This window comes from Chiloscyllium plagiosum, chromosome 17 (assembly GCF_004010195.1).
Source record: "Chiloscyllium plagiosum isolate BGI_BamShark_2017 chromosome 17, ASM401019v2, whole genome shotgun sequence".
Classification (NCBI taxonomy): Eukaryota; Metazoa; Chordata; class Chondrichthyes; order Orectolobiformes; family Hemiscylliidae; genus Chiloscyllium; species Chiloscyllium plagiosum.
Window position 1 is genome coordinate 14679748 of NC_057726.1, and position 17503 is coordinate 14697250.

General features: G+C 42.9%; 1 non-coding gene across 1 annotated transcript; it reads left to right on the forward strand.

Moving 5' to 3' along the window:
* Positions 1 to 11402: 11402 nt before the first annotated feature.
* On the forward strand, positions 11403 to 11474 carry trnag-ucc. Its single transcript has one exon. It is a non-coding gene; the product is annotated as a tRNA-Gly (tRNA).
* The last annotated feature ends 6029 nt before the right edge of the window (positions 11475 to 17503 follow it).

Below are 17503 nucleotides of genomic sequence, written 5' to 3' on the forward strand. Positions count from 1 at the left end.
CTTATTCAGGGGTAAATATAGGTTAGGGGAATGGGGCTGGATGGGTTGCTCTTCGGAGGGTCAGTGTGGACTTGTTGGGCCAAATGGCCCATTTCCACACTGTACGTAATCTAATCTAATCCTTTGTCAGACTTTACATTCACTAACAAACAACCATGGTTTAGATTTGATGCACACCAAAATCTTTTGGGACAAAGACATCCACAAACTGGTATTTAAATGACACACACATTGGTCCCATCTCTGGAAAGTTCATCAAAGCACAAACTGGACTCAGTTTGACAGAGACTAACTCCTGGCTGTTAGCTAGTAATTTGTGACACTGTAATGAATGCCCAATAATGGGAAAAATAGCTGTTGGCTTCAGCTTATAGGAAGTTGCAGAGTGTTAGTAAAGATGACTTTTTGGACAATCTCAGAAGTTACAACCAGTCCAATTGATATGAAACAATATCAGCCACAAAACTAATGGTAATTGTGCAAGATTATGACTTGGAAAATTTGACGATTATATGTTAAGAAGAAATCAGCCCATTTAATTTGTAATCAGACAGTTCTGTTAAGTATCAGCACCTGATTTTGGATACTGAAGTGGGTACGTCTGCTTGGAGCTACATAAAAGCATCATTTTCTTGGGAACCCTGCAACTCTCCAGACTCAATATCGAGTTCAATAATTTTAGGACCTGAACTCCCCCATGTCCTAGCCCCCTACCCCACAGGCCTTGTTATCACAGGCCTTGTTATGCTGTTATACACTACCTATTGTTAGCCACTAACAGTCTCCACTAATAGGTATTCGCCATCCCAGCCAGATCTTTAATGACTCCAATGTATGTCCAACTGTTCTCTCTCTTTGGGCTCTATTCACACCTACTGATTACTCCTTACCCCCTCCCCCACCCTATCGTCTGCATATAAACCAACGTTTTCCTCGCTATCATCAGTTATGAGAAAGGGTCACTGGACCCGAAATGTTAACTTTGTTTTCTCTCCACAGATGCTGCCAGACCTGCTGAGCTTTTCCAGAAACTACTGTTTTGTTTGGAGCTACTCTCAATTATTGATCCAGATGGTCCTGCCCTCTGGATATTTGGAGATTGGACGTCCACATAGGATGCACATTGGGACACCTCAGAAGGATCCGAATGTGTTATACAATATTGTGAGAACCATAGATAGGGCAGATCATGAGAATCTTTTCCCCATGGCAGACGTGTCAAGATGAGATGCCAGTAGTGAGGAGTAAGTAGTTCAGAGGGGATCTGAGAAAAAGAATTTCACCCTGAGGGTGGTAGAAATATGGGAGGAGAAAGTGTCAAAAAAGTGTGGTGTTGGAAAAGCTGGTCAGGCAACAGCCGAGGAGCAAGAGAGTCGACATTTCGCACATAAGCTCTTCATCAGGAATGTGGGGGGGCCCAATGGGGTTGTGACATAAATGAGAGGAGTGATGGGGCTGTGAGGTGAGGTAGATGGCAATGCAATAGGTGGATGAAGGTGGGGAATGATGGTGAAAGGTCAGAGCAGAGGGTGAGGCAGATAGATGGGAAGGAAGATGAACAGGTAGGATAGTTCAGGAGGCAGTGCCAAGTCAGAGGGTTGGATTTCAGTTAAGGTGGGGGGGGGGAGGGGAAATGAGGAAACTGGTGAAATCGATATTCATCCCGTGTGGTTAGAGGGTCCCAAGGTGGAAGATGAGGCATTCTTCCTCCAGGCATCGGGTGGCTAGGATTTAATGGCGGAGGAGGCCCAAGATGTGCATGTCCTTGATGGGGTGGAAGGGGAGTTGAAGTGTTCAGCCACCGGCGGTGAGGTTGTTTAGTGCGTGTGTCCCAGAGATGTTCACTGAAAACGTTCCTCGAGTTGGCGTCCTGTCTCGCCTATGTAGAGGAGACCACATCAAGAGCAACAGACACAGTAGATGACTTATGTGGAGGTGCAGGAAAATCTCTTGTCAAGTTTGGAAGCATCCTTTGGGACCTTGGATGGAGGTGGGGGGGGGGGGGAGGGTTGGGTGTTGCAGGGGGTAATGTGGCTTAGGTCGGAGAAATTAAGGACTATAGATGCTGGAGAGTCAGAGTTCAAAAGTATGGTGCTGAGAAAGCACAGCAGGTCAGGCGGCATCCGAGGAGCAGGAGAATCAACTTTTTTGGTAGAAGCCCTTCCTCAGGAATGTGGAGGGGGAAGACAGATGAGAGATAAATAGGTGGTTTGGGGTGGGACTGGGGCCAATGTAGGTGGGAAGGAGATAGATGAATGCAGATGTGGGGTAATTGTGATAGGTCGATGGGGAGGGTGGACCGGGTAGGTGGGAAGGAAGTTGGACAGGTAAGGACAGGTCAAGAGGACAGTGCCAAATTGAAGGGTTGGATCTAGGATGAGGTGGGAACATGGGAGATGAGGAAACTAGTGAAGTCAATGTGGATGCCGTGTGGTTGGAGGGTCCCAATGCGAAAGATTAAGCGTTCTTCCTCCAGTCATTGGGTGGCTTGGATTTGGCCGTGGAGGAGGCCTAGGATTTGCATGTCCTTGGGGGAAGGGGAGAAGGAATTGAAGTGGTTGGCAACAGGGAGGTGGGGTTGTTTGGTGCGTGTGTCCCAGAGATGTTCCCTGAAATGGTCCCCAACGTAGAGGAGACTATATTGAGAGCAATTGCAGATACTCTTGAAACATTTACAAGGCATTTGAACAACCACATAAAATACCATGGCATAGCAAGGGTATGGTAACAATGATGGGACTGTACTACAGACCTCCCAACAGCAAACATTAAATAGAGGTACACATATGTTGAGAGATCATAGAAAGATGTAGGAGCAACAGGGTAGTGGTGAGAGGAGGTTTTAATTTCCCCACATTGACTGGGATTCACTTAGCTTTAGAGGTCTGGATGGAGCAGAATTTGTAAGGAGCATCCAGGAGGGTTTTCTAGAGTAGTATGTAATAGTCCAACTTGGGAATTGACTGGGATTCACTTAGCTTTAGAGGTCTGGATGAAGCAGAATTTGTAAGGAGCATCCAGGAGGGTTTTCTAGAGTAGTATGTAATAGTCCAACTTGGGAAGGGGCCGTACTGGACCTAGGTGGTTGAACTTTCAGTAGGAGACTACTTTGGGAATAGTGATCACAATTCCATGAGTTTTAGAATACTCATGGACAAAGATGAGAGTGGTCCTAAAGGAAGAGTGGAGGAAGGCCAACTGTACCAAAGTTTGGCAGGAGCTGGGGAATGTAGATTGGGAGCAGCTATTTGAAGGGAAATGCACATTCAATATGTGAGAGGCTTTTAAAGGGGGGTTGATTAGAGTTCAGGAGAGATATGTTCCTGTGAAAATGAGGGAAAAGAAATGACAAAGTTACGGAACCATGGGTGATAGGTGAAATTGTGAGACTAGCTAAGAGGAAAAAGGATGTGTACATAAAGTCTAGATGATTGAAGATAGATGAAGCTTTGGAAGAATATCGGGAATATAGGACCAATCTGAAATGAGGAATTAAGAGAGCTAAAAGGGGTCATGTGATATTGTTAGCAAACAGGGTTAAGGAAAACCCCAAAGCCCTTTATTCATGTGTAAGGAGCAAGAGGGTAACTAGGGAAAGGATTGGCCCACTCAAGGACAAAGGAGGAAAGATAGAGTTAGAGAAAATGGGTGAAATTCTTAATGAATACTTTGCATCGGAGAGAGAGGTGGTGGATGTTGAGTTTAGGAATAGACCTTTGATTACTCTAGGTCAAGTCGGCATAAGGTGGGAGGAAGTGTTGGGTATCCTAAAAGACATTAAGATGGACAAGTGCCCTGGTTTGGATGGGATATATCCCATGTTATTGAGGGAATCAAGAGAGAAAATAGCTGGGGCTTTAACAGATATCTTAGTAGCATCCTTGGACACGGTGGGGGTGGTGGTAGAGGTGTCGCAGAGGACTGGAGAATTGCTAATGTTGTCCCTTTGTTTAGGAAGTGTAGCAGGGGTGATCCAGGAAATTACAGACCTGTGAGTCTGATGTCAGTGGTAGGGAAGTTACTGGAGAGGATACTGAGGGATACAATATATAGCCATTTGAAAGAAAATTGGCTTATCAGAGATGGGCAGCATGGTTTTGTGCAGGGACGATCATGTCTTACAAACCTAAGAGAATTCTTTGAAGAGGTGACAAAGTTGACTGATGAGAGAAGGGATGTAGATGTCATACACATGGACTTTAGTAAGGCATTTGATACGATTCCCCGTGGTAGGCTGATGAAGAAAGTGAAGTCGCATGGGTTCCAGGATTTTTGAGCCAAATGGATAGAGAACTGGCTGGGCAACAGGAGACAGGGAATAGTAGTGGAAAGGAGCTTTTCAAAATGAAGACCTGTGACCAGTGGTGTTCCATAGAGATCCGTGCTGGGACCACTGTTGTTTGTGATATGCATAAATGATTTGGAGGAAGCTATAGGTTGCAAATGACACTAAGTTTGGTGAAGTAGCAGATAGTGAAGAGGACTGTCAGAGAACACAGCAGAATATAGATAGATTGGAGAGATTGGCAGAGAATGGCAAATGGAGTTAAACCCAGACAAATGTGAGGTGATGCATTTTGGAAGATCCAATTCAAGAGCGAGCTATACAAGAAATGGAAAAATCCTGAGGAAAATTGATATACAGAGAGATCTGGGTGTTCAGGTCCATTGTTCCCCGAAGATGGCAACGCAGGTCAATAGAGTGGTCAAGAAGGCATACAGCATGCTTTCTGTCATCGGACAGGGTATTGAGTACAAGAGTTGGCAGGTCATGTTACAGTTGTATAAGACTTTGGTTTGGCCACATTTGGAATACTGCGTACAGTTCTGGTAACAAAAGATGTGGATGCTTTGGAGAGGTGCAGAGGAGGTTCACCAGGATGTTGTCTGGTATGGAGGGTACGAGTTATTAGGAGACATTGGGTAGATTAGGATTATTTTCATTGGGAAGAAGCAGGTTGTGGGTGGGTGCGCAGCTGACTGAAGTCTACAAAATCATGAGAGGTACAGAAAGGCTGGATAGCAAGAAGCTTTCACCCAGAATGCGGAACCCAATTACAAGGGGTCACGAGTTCAAAGTGAGAGGGGAAAGGTTGAGGGGAGCGTGGAAAGTTAAAAATCACACAACACCAGGTTATAGTCCAACAGATTTAATTGGAAGCACTAGCTTTCGGAGCGCTGCTCCTTCATCAGTGGTTGTGGAGTACATAATTGTAAGACACAGAAGTTATAGTAAAAGTTTACAGTGTGATGTAACTGAAATTATACATTGAAAAATACCTTGACTGTTTGTTAAGTCTCTCATCTGTTAGAGTGACCATGTTAGTTTCACTTCTTCCATATGTAAATCACAAAACTTTTTTAAATGTTACATTCTCAGGTTAACTTTAACAATTGGTGTCAGCCCAGATAATGCGTTGAAGTTGTTAGCCCCCTGTGTGCTGTTGTCTGTGCCATACTGTTTAGACTGATTTTAATCTAAAGAATGAGTTAGCAGAGTCTTACATGGATTCATGCAGTTTTTGAGCAAATGACAATGTAGCTCTGCAAGTACAAATTCACCCCAAAAATATATATGTGTATATGTGTGTGTGTGTGTCTGGGGTGGGGGTTTGTGAGTGTCTGCGAGAGTGAGTGTATATGTGTGTGTGTAAAGGGGTCTAAGTCTGTGAGAGGGTGCACGTGTGAGTGTGGGAGTGTGTGTGTCTGTAGGAGTGCGTGAGAGTGTCTGTGTGCATGTCTGTGTATAGGAGTGCGTGTGTGTGCATGTGTGTTTGTAGGAATGTCTGTGTGTGTGTATAGTGCAATGGTGGTCACCTGTAGTGTGACATGAACCCAAGGTTCTGGTTGAGCCTTCCCTATGGGTACGGAACTTAGCTATCAGCCTCTGCTTGGCCACTTTTCGCTGCTGCCTGTCACCCGAAGGTCCGAGGTTGAATGTCCTGGACCGCTGAAGTGTGTCTCCAACTGGGAGGGACCACTCCTCTCTGTTGATTGTTGTGCGGTGCCCATTCATCTGTTGCCGTAGCCTCTGGTAGGTTTCACCAATGTACAATGCCTCAGGTTGGAAGACACAGAATTTATAGCAACAGTTTCCAGTGTGATGTAACTGAAATTACATATTGAAAAAGAACTGAATTATTTGTAAGTCTCTCATCTTTTAGAATGACCTTGTTGGTATCAGTTCTTTCATATGTAAATCGCAAAACTTTTTTAAAAAGGTACATTCTCAAGTGCACTTTAACAATTGGTGTCATGTCGGCCCAGATAAGGTACTGAAGGTGTTAACTCCCTGTGAGGCTGCCATAATGGTCAGACTGATTCTAATCTAAAAAACGGATTTTCAGAATCTTACATGGATTCATGCAGATATTGAGCAAAATAAAATTTAATTCTGCAAGTACAAATTCACCCCACAAACTTATATATGTTTGTGTGCATATGGGTGTGTGTGTGTGTGTGTTGGGGGGATGGGGAGTGAGGGGTTATGAGTGTCTGTGAGGGTGTGTGTGTATGTGTGTGAGTGTAAAGGGTTTTAAGTCTATGAGAGGGTGTGTGTGGGAGTGTATGTGTAAGTGTATGAAAGAGGGTCTGAGTGTGTGTGTGTGTCCGTCTGTCTGTGTGTGTGCATAGTGCAATGGGGTCACCTGTACTGTGACATGAACCCAAGGTCCCATTTGAGGCCAACCCCATGGACAACGAAAAACCTTGGAGTTTTGCGATTTACATATGTAAGAACTGATACCACCATGGTCATTCTAAAAGATAGGAGACTTAACAAACAATTCGGATCTTTTTCAATATATAATTTCAGTTACATCACACTGGAAACTTTTGCTATAAATTCTGTGTCTTACAATCTTATTATCCACAAACACCTGATGAAGGAGCAGCGCTCCAAAAGCTAGTGTGCTTCCAAATAAGGCTTTTGGACTATAACCTAGTGTTGTGTGATTTTTAACTTTGTACACGCCAGTCCAACACCAGCGTCTCCAACTCAATTATGCATGGAAAGTTCTTTACGTAGAGGGTGGTGGAAGCCTGGAACGTGTTGCCAGCAGAGGTGGTAGGGGCAGGAACAATAGCCTCATTTAAGATGTATCTAGATAGATACATGAATGGGCAGGGACCAGAGAGATACAGATCCTTAGAAAATAAGTGGCAGGTTTAGATAGAGGATCTGGATCGGCACAGGTTTGGAAGAGCAAAGGGCCTGTTCCTGTGCTGTAATCTTCTTTGTTCTTTGCTCTTTGTTCGAGTAGGCTATGGACCAAGTATGGGTAAATGGATTAGTATAGATTGGTGATTGCTGGTAGGCACATAACTGATCGGTAGAAGGGCCTGTTTCTATGCTGTATTACTCTGGGACTCTAATCCTTAAACTAATGACTATGCAAAAGTTGATTGTTAATTTTAAACCTCCAATGGGCAATTACCTGGTGTCCTGAACCCTCAGAAAAGGTCTCCAATTCTCATGTAAAGTTAGAGACATCAGAACTTTCCAGCTCACATACCTACAAGGTTATTAATAGATATTAGATGGATTAAAAGCAGTTATAATTTCTGGAAAAATGTAGAATTGACTTGTTCCGCTATCCACTGAAGTTACCATTATCCTCTAATCCCATCTGACTCACCAACTAAACCCCTGACTATCTCCAACAACCTTCTGACTACTCTTGACTGCTGACCACCCAATTATCCCTCTGATATCCACCATCCGAATATGCCCTGAACTCACCGGACTAATCTCTTAGACTCCCAATAAATATTGAAGACTACATCCAGTGAATTGGGAGCACAACCAAAGATGGTTGCACATTTGGGTTAACATACCTTCCATTGAAATGGAAACAACCCTTGTGTAAAAATACATCAATACCAATTGGTTTGCAGGGGTATGAAAGGGCCATCATCTTTTATACCATTACTAAAGCATCAGAACAATAATCAGCTGCTCAGTTGTGTGGGAGCCATCCCAACATGGAAAGCCTGCGCTTAGATATAACTGTCATGTTCCTGTTGAATGGTGGAGCAGATTTGATGGGATGAACAGCTTATGCCTGATCCTATTTATCATGGTCTAATGTAAACCAGACAACTGAAATAGCGTTGATGGACATTTGTCTGGCATGGACTGTTTTGAGCCAAAGGGCCTGTCTCTGTGCAGTAGGACTCTATGACTGACTAGCAATGATAATAGCTAGGTCACTAGTCAGTTCCTGAGATCAGTCAGCTGACTAGCTCTTCATATGTTTAAGAAATAGTTTTCTCTGCAGAACTGAACAAATTTAAGATACTGATAGGCCCAAAACCAGAATGGTATCTTTGGATCGGCGCAACATCGAGGGCCAAAGGGCCTGTACTGCGCTGTATTCTTCTATGTTCTATGTTCTATGTTCTCTCTCTCTCTCTCTCTCTCTCTCTCCAAGTTTCAAACCCTGTCTGTTGATTTTGACAATCCAGTTTCCACTGACAGAGTTTAGAAAGAACTTAGCCCAGCAGCTGCAGGAGAACAGATAAATGTTTCAGCTCAATCTTTAAATCACCTTGACACCAAAAATAACAGCAATGTCAAGTTCAGCCAGAAGACAGTCAACTTTCAACAGCTGTATACCCCCTCAATTTTACTGCATTCTAAATTTGCTTCACTCGCCCTTCCACAATGTAATCTATTTGCAGGTGTGAACTTTGTGCATGTTTAAATATCAGGGTTATTTTTAATTTTACATAGACTAGATTAAGTATAACAAAACTATTTTTATTTTAAATTCAAGAAAACTGATTGCATTGTTTGTGGTCCAAGTGTCTTCACAGTTATACACTCATTACGAAGGATATCCATTTCATAAAAATCCTGTTACAGTCAAACAAGAAGAGTGAAAAGTGAGGAACCATTCAAAGTGGCCTCACCAGATAGTAATGTTTTGATAAAACATCTACAGGATAAACATTCACCCAGATTCCAAATTCACAGAGGCAAAGAAACAAGCTCGAAACAAGACTAAAATGTGAAATGGACAACATATTGGGAACCTGCTGATTCAGTCCCAGTTCAGCAATGCTGACGTATGTAAAATATAGTTATTTTTAAACTGTATATAGTTTGCACTATTCTGGACGGTCATGATTTATATTTCCTTGCTTGACATTTTTGAACACAATGTCGACTTTCTCATTCGCTGCCTCAGCATCCTTTTCTTTTGTCATTGATTCTTGAATTTGTTTTTCAAAGAACCTATGGAATTTCCATCTCTGGATTTGAAATCAGCCCAGATCAGTCCTATAATCAGTAGCTGCTCGAAAATCTTTCAGCCAAGCACTAAATTCAGACCAGATTGTGCAGTTACTTTTACATCATCATGGAGTGTTCAGTCAATTTACTCTGAAGAAAATACACCAAGCTCAGAACAATGCTGCGTGTAATGGTACCATTATATCATTAATTGTGTCTTTTTTTTATCTGATACACAAATTAAAAGGAGGTCTGTGAACAACACACATCCAAGTGAGTTATTGGTGCTGCTACATTTTCAGCTCCCCCGCTCGGCCCTTGTAAGGCATAACAATAATGAACTTGTTCAATAATGACGTTTACCATGAACCAGCTACTTAAGCAAGTTATTTGATGCTTTATATCAATGCAGAAGAAACAGAGGGATGATTTTCACTCGCATTCACCGACCTTGTTTTTCTAACACTGTTGCAAATCAGAAACAAAAACAGAAATTGCTGGAAAATCTCAGCTGGTCCGGCAGCATCTGTAGAGAGAAAGCAGAGTTAACGTTTTGGGTCCCGTGACTCTTCTTCAGAACTGATTGTAGCTAAGATAAGGTTGGTATATATGCTGAAGGTGGGGTGGGGGCGAAGGGGAAGAGTGAACGAATGTGGAGTTGGAGCCCAGAGAGAGAAAGTAACCGTCGGGCAGACAAAGGAATGGGTAAAGGTCAGCCTGGGGGAACCAATAGCTGCTAATAGGAACCATTACCATCTGATGATGGGTTGGTTGTGGCAGCAGCCCATGTGATGACAAGGTCTGGTGTGTGGAGGTTGGGGGTAAAGACATGGGAGAAATTGTTCAGGCCCTCAGATTATTGAACTCGATGTTGAGTCCCAAAGGCTGCAGGGTCCTCAAGTGCAAACCGAGGTGTTCCTCCAGCTGGTGCTGAGTTTCACCAGGGTACTGCAATAAGCCTGAGACAGAGACGTTGGCCATGGAACAGGGTGCTGTGTTGATGTGGCAGGTAACCAGAAGGTAGGTATTCTGCAAAGTGGTCTCCCAGTCAGTGCTTCCTCTCCCTGTTGTACAGGAGACCACACTGTGAGCTGTGAATACAGAAAACTGGATTGAGTGAAGTGCAGGTAAAGGGCTGCTTCACCTGGAAGGTGTGTCTGGAGCTGTGGAGAGTGTGGTGGCAGGGGGTAATAGGGTAGGTGTTACACCTTCTGAGATTGCATGGGAAGGTGTTGAGGGGGCATGGGGAGATGTTGGGAGTGAAGGACGGGTGGACCAGGGTGGGCCAGAGGGAGTGATGCCTGTAGAATGCTAACAAGGGAGGGGGAGGTGTGCAAAATGTGCATCTGGTGGTGGTATCCTGCTGAAGAGGGCAGAAATGGTTACTAATGATCCTTTGAATGTGGATGCCGATGGGATGGCAAGTGAGGACCAAAGGGACCCGATCGCTCTTGTGGGAGAGGGGGTGAAGGGGTGAGGGCAGAAGTTTGGGGGATGGTATAGCTAAAGGCCCTGTCAACCACAGTTGCAAACCATCTTGGCATGTTTGACTAGGTCAAAGACCCTGAAAAGATCAGTCCGTTTGACTGAGAGTTGATTGCAAATATCTGTAGTCATTTCATGAGAACGAAAATTGGAAGCAGCAAATCTGAAGGCTTTCTACTGAAAAATGTAACCCTCCACGTTCAGCATCTCCACCCTAACAATTATTCCATTATTGCTTCCTAATTCCAATTTTTCCTAACTACTGAGAAACACCTTGGGGTGTTTTATTGGCACTGTACAAATGCAAGCTGACATTGTATGGGAAATGGATATTGCTTTTGGCAATACTGAACGTTTTCCTGTCAACGCAATTCAGCGTATTGTTCGTGGCCTTTGTGAGAATTAACAAAAAAAAGAAGATTCAAATGAAATCATGAGTTAAGTGAAAAGGTTCTTCCAAATGCTGCAAAATATTTTCACCCCTGGCAGAAGACTGAAAGTTCACAGAAAACTGAGCGTTCTCAAACTTTGTGCTTGGCTGGGTACAAAATAGTTTCCAAATTCTACGAATTTAGTCCGTTTGGACTTACCCTAATCGGTTTTTAGAGAGTGTTGTCTTGGACAAGTAAGATAAGAGTCTTGTAAACTATATTTGGGGATTGTGCTAAAGTTCTGTTACAGTGCGATGGTGGTATAGTGGTGAGCATAGCTGCCTTCCAAGCAGTTGACCCGGGTTTGATTCCCGGCCATCGCAAGTTTATGGGGCAGCACGGTGACTCAGTGGTTAGCACTGTTGCCTCACAGCACCAGGGTCCCAGGTTCAATTCCAGCCTCGGGGTGACTGTGTGGAGTTTGCACATTCTCCCCGTGTGTGTGTGGGTTTTGTCTGGGTGCTCCAGTTTCCTCCCACAATCCAAAGATGTGCATGTCAGGTGATTTGGCCATGCTAAATTGCCCATGGTGTTAGGTGCACTAGTCAGAAGGAAATGGGTCTGGGTGGGTTCCTCTTCGGAGGGTCGGTGTGGATTTGTTGGGTTGAAGGGCCTGTTTCCACACTGTAGGGAATCTAATCTAAGTTTCTTTCTCCTCATAGACAGAATTAAGGACTGATAGTCAGGTTTAAAACTGCAGAGATGTCTACTGATGCATTTGTTTATCATCAAGCTTGTCACTCTTGATTAGTCAGTGAGAGTTTATGAATGCGCTGCTGAGCTTGACATTATCTAGAAATGTATGAACTGCCCATTATATGCTCAGTGTGGAGCTGGCTCATCAGTTAATATTGGAACACTACTTAAAAAGATAGTTTCGCCCATTTTGTATGGAGGTACAGTTAGGCTTCATGAGGAGCAGATTTGTATTGATATCTCCAAGCATTCAACATCATTGATGAAATAATTCCACAGAGACCAGTATCCTGTCACCAAAGTACCCTTTATTTACATGTGAATAGTGCTTGACACTGGTCCGGCTTCTTCACAGCCAGCTCTCAGAACCTTTGACATTCCTATTTATTTTTTTCTCTTTTCTCAGTGGGAGCAGGCTCAGGCTGCAGCAGCAGTGCTGAGGCGTAGGCAAGCCCCAAGCTTTAACAGTATGAGCAGGCCCAGGCTGCAGCAGCAACAGTGGTGCTGGCTGCCTGTGCAGCTGAATACAGCAATACAGTTTATTTATTTATTTATTTATTTATTTTCGTGCAGGTGTGAGACACAGTGAGAGACACAAGGTGCACGAATCTTTATTCAATTTCCACCACCAGGAAGAAAGGAAACACCTGAGTGGTCAGTGACAAGCAGTGCCCTTCACAAAAGGGCAATGCTGTGTGCTCAAACAGTGAAGGGGAGGGCAGGGATTTACATTCTAGTTTATAACTATCAGCCAGGGCTCCCTGATTGGATCAGATTAGCAGCCCCAATCAGGGTACTCATTTTCTATGAAGTCCACCTGGCTGACCTCATTACAATCACTACAATTCACTTTTTGCAAGGATCTGGATGTCTGCTAATGCCTCCCTGGAGTACAGAGGAATCCACACAATGCACCAGGCAACTAAATTCTAATTGTATTTCTTGTATCAGAACTTGTCTTTCTCTCTCAATCATACAAAGAGTTCAACAGAGTTGCTCCATTTTCTCAACAGTCTCAGTATATGCTGTTAAGGTAGTAACTGTGACATTCAAGGCTAGCCTGCCCGAGTATGAACATTAATACGGAGAATATGCTTGTTATGCGTCTTCCAGACTGCTGCTCAAGGTTTACTGACATTGTTATTGGAAACCACATGCTGTGGTAATGTACACAAATTCAAGAAAGAAGGATGCCTTTGAGTACTCTCTGTGTTCTCTCAGTCAATTTGTCAATGGGAATGATTTTAAATGCCTTGACTTGCAGATACTAAGAACTTTCGCTTCACACTTTAATTATTTGTCAGAAGAGTCTTGGATATTAAAAATGCAAATTGCTTTTCCCATCTCACTTTGTCTTAAGCCAATATTTGATTACAGTAGACCCTCGACCCACGGGGTATACACTCCAAGACCTACCGCAAACGCCCGAAACCACGGATTGGAGCAAACCCATTCATTTAAATGGGAAATTTACCTTCCTCGCAGCCCCCTGGTTCCAGAACATTCCTTGTAATATGTTCAAGCTGCAATAAGCTGTGGTAACTGAAACCACGGATACCGGTTCCACTGATACAGCGATCATCCTGTACAGAGGAACCTCGATTATCCAAAGGACATGGGCAGGGAATATGGGCAGGTTAATCGAATTCTGGATAATTAAATGCTGGATAACAAAATTAGCCAAGTACGGGACCTTGCAATTTTTTTTTTGATAATCTGAAATTCAGTTAATCAAATGCTGGATAATCGAGGTTCCTTTGTGCTTGGCTTTCATCTTGCCTCCTTGGTGCTATGTTGACCTTTGTAGCGAGAGGATTTGAGTGCAGGAATGTGGATGTCTCACTGCAATTGCACAGAACCCCGGTAAGACCACACCTGAGGAACTGTGTGCAGTTTGGGCCTGCTTATCTGAGGAAGGATGTTCTGATCTTGGAGGGAGTGCATCAAAGATTTACCAAACTCATTCTTGGGATGGCAGCACTGACATACCAACAGTTAGGACTGTATTCACTGGAGGGTGAGGGAGGAATCACTAAGGAGCATGTCAGATTTTAACAGGACTCAACAGAGTAAACACGGGAATGATGTTTCCAATGACAAGAGAGTCCAGGCCCAGGGGTCATGGTCTAAGATTAGGGAGCAGGCCTTTTATGACTGACACGAGAAATCTCTTCACCCAGAGAGTGGTGAGTCATTGGAATTCTCTGCCACAGATTGTGGCTGTCACCAAACATTGAATATTTTCAAGAAGGGCAGCACAGTGGTTAATATTCCTGCCTCACAGGTCCAGAGACTCAAGTTTAATTCCACCCTCAATCGACCATCTGTCCAGAGTTTGCTCATTCTCCCTGTGTTGGTGTAGATTTCCTCTGGGTGCTCCGGTTTCCTCCCACAGTGCAAAGATGTGCAGGTTAGGTGGATTGCCCATGCTAGATTGTCTTAGAGGGTCCAGGGGTGTGCAGATTACGTGGATTGGCCATAGGAAAATGCAGGGTTACAGGGATAAGGGTAGGGAACTGTGTTTGGGCGAGATGCTCTTTGGAGGGCCAGTGTGGACTTGATGGACCAAATGGTCTGTTTCCACACTATAGGGATTCTATGATATGATTCTAGAAGGGAGTTAGGTGCAGTTCTTAAGGCTAAAGGAATTAAAGAGTATGGAGTGAAAACAGAAACTAGGATACTCAGTTGTTGATCAGCCATGATCATATTGAATGACAGAGCAGGCTTGAAGGGCTGAATGGTCTATTTCTTCTCCTATTTTCTATGGTTTTATGTTTCATGGCTCCTGGATTGGGTTCTCCAGGAACCCAATTGTTCGGTGCAGTCTGTGCTCTTACTGACTTGTACAAGTGAGTTCCCATGTAGGATGGTCCTGTCTCTATTGTACCCAGTTTTCAATCTGTCATATACTTTAACTTACCATTTGTAGTTACTCGTGATTTCTTCTGCTAGTCTTCTATTAATAACTATTGGTGCTAAATGGTTGAAAATTTAGATGTGACTTACCGTGAAAAAAAAATCAAAGGAATATTAAGTATAAGATTCCAAAATTTCTTCAATGATAACGTAATTATGATGAAAGGATGGATTATAATCACAGACAGTTTTTGTTGCCTGTTTTTGCAGCAATATGTTTGAGCAACTGAGAGATATTCTATATTTTATTTAGTGATGATAAATAAGTCAGATTTAGTCAGCGGACTAATAGTGTGTGAACATCTGAGTAATAATGATTGTAATACCGCTGAGTTCAACGGGTGGGTTGAAAGGAACATTTGAGAGAAAGGCCCTTCCTGAAGAAGGGCCTGTGCCCGAAACGTCAAATCTCCTGTTCCCTGGATGCTGCCTGACCTGCTGTGCTGTTCCAGCAATAAAGTTTCAACTTTGATCTCCAGCATCTGCAGACCTCACTTTCTCCACATTTGAGAGAAAGTATTGTCAGTAATCATGGTGTCCCGGATTAGGGGATCATCTAACAACTGGAGCCAACCATTTCAGGGGTGAAATCAGGAAACACTTCGACCCTGTGTGAAGGGTAATTTGGAAGTCTCTTCTGCAAATGAGAATTCATTAAAAATTTGCTTTTAATTTGAATCTGAGATCAATAGATCTTTGACAATCAAAGTGACTAAGGGATATGTGTCTAAGGCAGATAGAGTTACAGATCAGCTATGATCTCATTGAACGGCAGGGAAGGCTTGAGGGGTTAATTATCCTTTTCTTATTTCTATATTTTTGTGTTCCTACAATTATGAAATAAAACAGCATTGAAGGAAGGAATTTCACACCTGTGTATTGTATCTTTGAAAGAGCAATCCAATTAGTATCTCTTACCTTCTCTAAGATAATTAATTGAATTTATTGCAGACTTTTTGGAATGGTGATATAACATCTGAGACCTCTAAGTAAATGTTAGAATTGAAGCAACATCATGGGTTTATTCTTTCACTTAATGCTTTTTATCTCTCACTCTCTCAGTGAGTGGGTGAAATGAATGGGTTCGGATGCACAACTTGATGAGGCTTGTGAATGATTCCACTCAGATTTCTCAGTGGTGGGCTGCAGGTTATTGAAATGCATATCCGTGCGACTGAACTCTGCATGGTGCTGTTCCATTACATTGAACAGGCTTTGCTGTGTTGTGATGATGGGAGAGGGACGTCAGGCAACCATGTCAACCACCAATATGCTGCTCTGTGCTCGTGACCACTTTACTTAGGTAAACCGCACACAGCTTGTGAACATGTTCAACAAGTTAGCACTGAGATCTGATTGCTTGATTATCATATTTCAGTCCCTTTCAAGATTTGGACGTTGAATTAAGTCATTACAAGTACAGAAGTTGCTGGAACTCACTATGTCATTACCCAGATAAGATCAATGCATTCCATCCATATGCCAATTCTTTGAAATGCAGAAATATCCATGTCAATTTTCAGAACTGAACAAATTTGCTGCAGGGGAGTTCTGATTGCCAGTAAGGCTAGTGAAATCTCACAGAATGATTTATATCAGGAGGTAACAGGCTACTGTTTGGCACCAGAATGGGAAAAGAAATAAAATCACTCTAATTTCTAAATACCTAATGCCGTCCAACCATATTCCTAATTCAGGGATTGCCAGCGTGGGGAGGTACATTTCAATTTCCTTTTACCTTGAGGGGCTGGTGAGCAAATTTTAGAAAGGTAAAGGTTGGCACAACAAAAACAACCCTGGAGCTGGAAAGTGGAATGAGTGGAGAGTTAGTGTATTTTTGATAGTACAGACTTGTTGGGCTGAAGACCTCTCCTGTAGCATGGGTGGCATTGTGGTTGAGTGGTTAGCACTGATGCCTCACAGCACCAGGGGTCTAAGTTCAATTCCAGTCTTGGGTGGCTGTCTTTGTAGAGTTTGTATGCTTTTCCTGTGTCAGTGTGGGTTTCTGCTGGGTACTGTGGTTTCCTCTCACAGTACAAAGTTACATAGTTTAGGTGGATTGGCCATGGTAAATGTGGGGGTCTGGGAGGGATGCCCTTTGAAGGGTCAGTTGGCTGAATGACCTCTTTCTGCATTGTTGTGGTACTAATTTGTTTTGATACTGCAATCAACACCTACAGAATTGGCAAGATGCTCATATGTACCACATATCCTAACATTTTCAGTAAATCTTCTGCACATTAAAGAGAAAATTAATTGTATTTTAGATGCTTTGTCTTTATAGTGCACATTTTACATTTCAGCAAACAACATGGAAGACCTTAAATAACTTAGGGATGGCTAGTCTGGAATTCCAAGCAATCCTGTTATGACACAGGGTAAACCCTCCTGCTTAATTTAAAACCAGCAAAACAGAAAAGATTTATTGCACGCAGTAATCTGTAAAAATTCGAGTTGCCAAGAACTATTTAAAGTAAAAATTAACAACATCATTTCTTAAAGTATAACAGAGAATAATTAACTAACAACTGTTTACCATTCCTTACTCTAACCTATTGGTTACCTTCCCTTCTATAACACTAGCCTGATAAAACTCCCAGTTAAGATTTACAAAACAAGATTTCTTGACTCAAAGCCAGGCAGCTTTCGTTCTTCTATTTGGATCATCCTGTGTCATCTTTTCTTCTTCTTAGGAATTTCTGCATCACAGGTTGCTGATCAAAAAGCTACCTTTTTA